Here is a 7,156-nt window from a genome sequence, read left to right as displayed (position 1 = left end):
AAGAATTAATTTAGTTAAAATGCCCATGCTACCCAGAGCAATCTACACTTTCAATGCTATCCCGATCAAAATACTGATGACATTTTTCAAAGAACTGGAACGAATAGCCCTTAAATTTGTATGGAACCAGAAAAGGCCCCGAATCACCAAGGAACTGTTGAAAAGGAAAAACAAAGCTGGGGGCATCACAATGCCGAATTTCGAGCTGTACTACAAAGCTGTGATCACAAAGACAGCATGGTACTGGCACAAAAACAGACACATAGACCAATGGAACAGAATAGAGAACCCAGAAATGGACCCTCAGCTCTTTGGGCAACTAATCTTTGACAAAGCAGGAAAAAACATCCGGTGGGAAAAAGACAGTCTCTTCAATAAATGGTGCTGGGAAAATTGGACAGCTACATGCAAAAGAATGAAACTTGACCACTCTCTCACACCATACACAAAGATAAACTACAAATGGCCGAAAGACCTCAATGTGAGACAGGAATCCATCAAAATCCTAGAGGAGAACATAGGCACCAACCTCTATGACATCGGCCACAGCAACCTTTTTCATGACACATCTCCAAAGGCAAGAGAAACAAAAGATAAAATGAACTTGTGGGACTTCATCAAGATAAAAACTTCTGCACAGCCAAGGAAACAGTCAAAAAAACTAAGAGGCAGCCCATGGAATGGGAGAATATATTTGCAAATGATGCTACAGATAAAAGACTGGTATCCAAGATCTACAAAGAACTCCTCAAACTCAATATGCAAGAAACAAATAAACAAATCATAAAATGGGCAGAAGATATGAACAGACACTTTTCCAATGATGACATACAAATGGCTAACAGACACATGAAAAAATGTTCAAAATCATTAGCCATCAGGGAAATTCAAATCAAAACCACACAAAGATACCACCTTACGCCAGTTAGAATGGCAAAAATAGACAAGGCAAGAAACAACAATTGCTGGAGAGGATGTGGAGAAAGGGGATCCCTCCTCTTACATTGTTGGTGGAAATGCAAGGTGGTACAGCCACTCTGGATAACAGTGTGGAAGTCCCTTAAAAAGTTAAAAATTGAGCTACCCTATGATCCAGCTGTTGCACTACTGGGTATTTACCCCAAAGACACAGACATAGTGAAGAGAGGGGCCATATGCACCCCAATGTTCATAGCAGCTCTGTCCGCAGTAGCTAAATCATGGAAGGAGCTCAGATGCCCTTCCACAGATGATTGGATTAAGAAGTTGTGGTCCATATATACAATGGAATATTACTCAGCTATCAGAAAGAACGAGTTCTCAATATTTGCTGCAACATGGACGGCACTGGAGGAGATAATACTAAGTGAAATAAGTCAAGCAGAGAAAGACAATTATCATATGATTTCTCTCATCTATGGAACATAAGAACTAGGAAGATCGGTAGGGGAAGAAAGGGATAAAGAAAGGGGTGGTAATCAGAAGGGGGAATGAAGCATGAGAGACTATGGACTCTGAGAAACAAACTGAGGGTTTCATAGGGGAGGGGGTGGGTGAATGGGATAGACTGGTGATGGCTAGGAAGGAGGGCACGTATTGCATGGTGCACTGGGTGTTATATGCAACTAATGAATCATCAAACTTTACATCAGAAACCAGGGATGTACTATATGGTGACTAACATAATATAATAAAAAAAATTTTTTTTAAAGATTTCAATGGCTTGTACTAAATAAACACTTGTCGAGTACGCTAAAAAAAAAAAAAAAAAAGGGTACTTCGACCAGTCTTGGAGAGAATCAGAAACGAAGAGAGGCATTTTAACTTCTCACTGAAGAGAATGTTTTTATTTGAGATATCAAGGGGAAAATTGGGTTAAAGTATACTATCTTGCAAATTCATGGGTGCTGAAACAAATAGTAAAAACTTAAACATAGAGCTTCTTCCAAAATACCTGCCCAATTTATGAGTACGAAATTAAGCCTTCCTGAGAACTTCCTAAACTACCCGACATACCACCCTCCCTGTTCACACACACGCTGAAACAGACAACCCTTAAAGGTCGAAGTTTAGATCAATGAACCAAAAAGTCTGGAGAATAAAAGAGAAGATAAAGTCTAGGACCAATATTAGCTAACCACAATACAATGTAAGTTTTCCATTTTGACTGCAATGCTATATACAAAGCTGGTTTTTAATAAACACTTTTGCTGTTAAAAATTGATGACTGACTTCTACTTTAAATGACACTATTCATTACTATTTGTCATGAAGTGCTATTGTATTTAGTTGGGCTATATTTCTTTCCTCTCCCATTCCCCGACATTTCTGTATCTCTATGGTTCCATAGCCCCACTTATAATTTACTCCACTTCATGGCCTTACTGATTTAATAGTAATGCTTACTTTAAAATGTAAAGAAACACATCTTCTAATGCTTATGCATTTGATTTTCAGAACTGATATAAAAAAGAAACGTGATCAAACAGCTTTTAGCATGCACGTTTCCATACCAATTTGACACTGTTGACTCCTACTGCCTTCTTGAAACATTTTCTTCTCTTGGATTGTCTACCACCCTGCTGTGTTTGTTCTCCTGCCTCGTTGACTGCATGTATTTGGCCATATTTCTAGGCTCTTGTTTCCTGAGCCTCAGTGTCAGATTCCCTCACATCCCACTTGTTATTCTTCCCCATCTACACTCACTCCTTATGTGACATTATCCAGTCTTATGGTCTCCAATGCCACCTCCACCCTGATGGCTTTTACATCTCCAGTGTTTCCTTCTTGGGTCTGAGAATCTCCAGTAAGCTTCCTCAACACCCTTACCTCAATGTCCAAGATGTCCTTCAAATTTAACATATATAAAATCAAATCTCAATTTGATTCTCTCTAGTCCCAAATTTGCTTCTAGCCTATCTGAACACATCTTAGTAAGTAAGAGCACTACTCTCCCAATTTCTCAAGCCAAAATTTAAGGAGTCACCCATGACACTCTTGCCTTCCCAACACAGATACGAATTATAAGCCAGTCCTAATGATTCTACTCTCAAAATGCAATGTAAATCCAAGCATCCTTCACTTCTTCAGCTAAGCCACCATCACTTTACGCCTTTGTTATTACAATAGCTTTGTAATTGATCTCCTCACCTTGACCTTTGTCTTTCTGCAGTAGGGTTTCTCAACAGCAACACATTTGACATTTTGGGCCAGATAATTCCTTGTCATGGGGAGTTGTCTTGTAATTTGTCAGATGTTTATCAGCATCCCTGGACTCTATTCACTAGATGCTTGTAGCACACCCCCCCACCCCTGCATTTGTGAGAACCAAAAATGTCCCAGACAGGGTCCTAGGATAGCTTAATATCTCTTTGGTACAAAATCATACACACACACACACACACACACACACACACACACACACACACACCATCGAGAACACTGCTCTTGAGTCTGCTTCTTACAGCAGCTAGTGTGACCCTTTAAAAATATAAATCATATAAACTCTTCCCCTACTCCAAATCTTCTGAAATCTTCCTTTTATAATGGGACTAAAGTGTATATTCCTCTTCATGGCCAATAAGACCTTCTTTGTCTGGCCTCTGTTCCTCCACACCTTCATCTGTAATCACCTGCTTCACCCGTTTCACTGCTCTAATTGTAGGTCTTCTTTCTATTCCTCAGACACCCAAGCTTAGCCCCTCTCTTGGTACTTGGGCTTGGTATTTTCTTTCCCTACAATGCTTTCCCCAAATCCTTCCAGTGGGTTTCATTCAAGTTTGGCTCCAATGTCTCCTCCCAAAAGAGGCCTTCTCTGGACATTCTATCTATATTAAACTTCTCTACATCTCTCTCTCTCCTTAGCCTACTCTTTCTTTACACCTGACATTCTAATTATACTATATAATTTGTTTTGTGTTTATTGTCTGTCTGATATATTAGAATATAAGCCCTAAGAGGGTAGGGACTTGTCTTGTACATCTAGCCAGAAGAATGCTTGGAAAAGGCCTTCAATAGATATTTTTTGGATAAATAAAGATGTGTGATTTTGTAGGATTTCTTGGTACCATTTTACTCAATACACTTATAACATAGAAGAAAATAAATATGTACAAATAATTATCAACTATTCATTTCTCTGCTGTCTAGTTTTTAACTTCGGGGTTTCAAAAAATTCAGCCATATGTTTTATGGATAAGGATGAGGGACAGTGAATTCTAATTGTCTACTTATAGACAGTTTTTAATGTTTTTATCTTGTGATTTTTTTTCTCTATAATATTTCAGTGAGAATAATTTCATTTATCTCCTCAGCTTTTTATGAATATGTAATTCTTATATATGGTGATATTTTTTTTCAAGGGTGAAAGCACTAACATATAGCAACTAACAAAAGCCAATCTAAATCCAACCTGGAGGATACTTTCTGAAAGACCCTTAGAATTATTCTGGGAATTATATGAAATTCCATGTCTTCACAGAGAAAATTAGAAAGAGCACATTTCTATGCCTATCAACGAGAATATCAATGAAACTAATCTATATCAAATTTTAACTTGGTGGGCCCACCAAAAATTGTCAAAGTAAGGAATATCTTTAATAAAAAATAGTTTTAGAAATTTTATTTTCTGATTTGATTATGCCTTTTAAGTTATACATATATTTTTATACTGGTTAAGATCCTGATATAGCCAACTAAATTTCAATAAATGAACTTTATAATTACAAGAAAATTATCTTCTCAGGGCACACTGCTGTCAAAAAACATACAAAAATAACTAAAGTTATATTCTGTAATTTCTGCACTTACAATATTCTGTAAAATAGCACTTGTCCCTTTTTAACATAGAGCCCTAAGCAGTAAGACTTCTTTCCAGGAGGAAAAGTGACATATTTTCAATGAATCATGTAATTATACACATAGTCTTGAAGTAGAAATGGCTGTTTCTATTGGAAGTCATGATAGATGAATCATATACCTTCTTGAATGCTGACAGTGTGAATGAATAGATAGCAAATTTTAAAGGATTAACTAAGTTAGAATCCCTCAGAATAGTTAGAAGTAAAGATACAAAAATATGGAGTTTTCTAATATAGCCTTAAGCTCCAAGAGCCCTTAATGTCATTAACAAAATCATCAGAAAACACTTCAGTTAAACTGTGGTGAATATGCATATAGTCTTTTCCCAAACGCTTACATTTTATTTGTTATTAAGCTATCAGTGTTTTTCTAAAAAAAAAAAAAAAAGAAAATATAATTTCCAATAAATTCAACATTATAACAAAATGTGTTCATATTTTCATAAAATGCTGTTTGTGATTGCATTTGTAGCACATGTTATTTGCTCTCCAGACTTTATCACTTTTTTTGGTAATATAGCATTAAAAGGACTCAACAATACTCATGGCACCAGCTGCTTCTCTCTATTGGTAATACACCCAGCTCTGCCCTTTAGCCCAGATCTTTTTTGCCAAGTCCATGCATCTACATCCAAGTGCCTACTGTCCACCTCCATTTGCATATCCATACTCAACTTCAACTCGGCTTTCCACAGCCTTACTGATGCCCTTCCCCATCCCTCAAAACTGATTATCAAATTCTCTATGATGGCACCAACATGCATATCCAGTCACACTAGCCAGAGACTTATCTTACCCAAATATTGAATCAGAACTCCGCTGATCCTTCACAGGCAACAGGACATCATTAAAATCATATCTCTCAATAATCACTCTCAATGTGAATGGCCTAAATGCTCCCATAATGCCACAGGGTTGCAGATTGGATAAAAAGACATGACCCATCCATTTGCTGTCTACAAGAGACTCATTTTGAACCTAAAGATACATCCAGACTGAAAGTGAAGGAATGGAAAACCATTTTTCATGCCAATGGATCTCAAAAGAAAGCAGGGGTAGCAATTCTCATATCAGACAGATTCTATTTTAAATGAAAGACTGTAGTTAGAGATACAGAAGGACACTATATTATTCTTAAAGGATGTATCCAACAAGTGGATATGACAGTTAGAAATATCTATGCCCCCAACAGATGAGCAGCTAGATACAGAAGCCAACTCTTAACCAGAAGAAAGAGACACATAGATAATAATACATTAATAGTAGGGGACCTCAACACTCCACTCTCAGCAATAGACAGATCACCTAAGCAGAAAATCAACAAAGAAACAAGAGCTTTGAATGACATTCTGGGCCAGATGGACCTCATAGATATATACAGAACACAACATCCCAGAACAACAGAATACTCACTCACTCACATGGAACATTCTCCAGAATAGACCATACTGGGTCACAAAACAGGTCTCAACTGATACCAAAGACTGAGATTATTCCCTGCATATTCTCATACCACAATGCTTTGAAACTGGAACTCAATCACAAGGAAAAATCTGGAAGAAACTCAAACACTTGGAAACTAAGAACCATCCTGCTCAAGAATGATTGGGTAAACCAGGAAATTAAAAATAAGATTAAACAATTTTTGGAGACCAATGAGAATGAAAACACAATGATCCAAAACCTATGGGACACTGCAAAGGCGGTCCTAAGGGGAAAATACATAGCCATCCAAGCCTCACTCAAAGAATAGAAAAATCTAAGATGCAGTTTTTATATTCTCACCTCACGAAGCTGGAGCTGGAACAGAAGAACAGGCCTAACCCAAGCACAAGAAGGCAGGTGATCAAGATTAGAGCAGAGATCAATGAATTAGAAACCAGGAGCACAATAGAGCAGATCCACAGAACTAGAAGCTTGTTCTTTGAAAGAATAAATAAGATCGATAAGCCACTGGCCAGACTTATTCAAAAGAATAGACAAAGGACCCAAATTAATAAAATTATGAATGAAAGGAGAGAAATCACAACCAAGAATATGAAATAGGAAGGATCATTAGAAACTTTTATCAACAGCTTTATGGCAATAAATTAAACAACCTGGAAGAAATGGATGCCTTCCTGGGAACCTATAAACTACCAAGATTGAAACAGGAAGAAAGTGATTATTTATAAAGACCGATTAATTATGAAGAGATTGAAGCAGTGATCAAAAACCTCCCCAAAAACAAGAGTCCAGGGCCTGACAGATTCCCCGGGGAATTCTAAGAAACATTCAAAGAAGAAATAATACCTATTTTCCTGAAGCTGTTTCAGAAA

Source organism: Ursus arctos, unplaced genomic scaffold, assembly GCF_023065955.2.
Source record: "Ursus arctos isolate Adak ecotype North America unplaced genomic scaffold, UrsArc2.0 scaffold_6, whole genome shotgun sequence".
In the NCBI taxonomy this organism is placed as follows: domain Eukaryota; kingdom Metazoa; phylum Chordata; class Mammalia; order Carnivora; family Ursidae; genus Ursus; species Ursus arctos.
Note: the sequence above shows the minus strand (reverse complement) of the source record.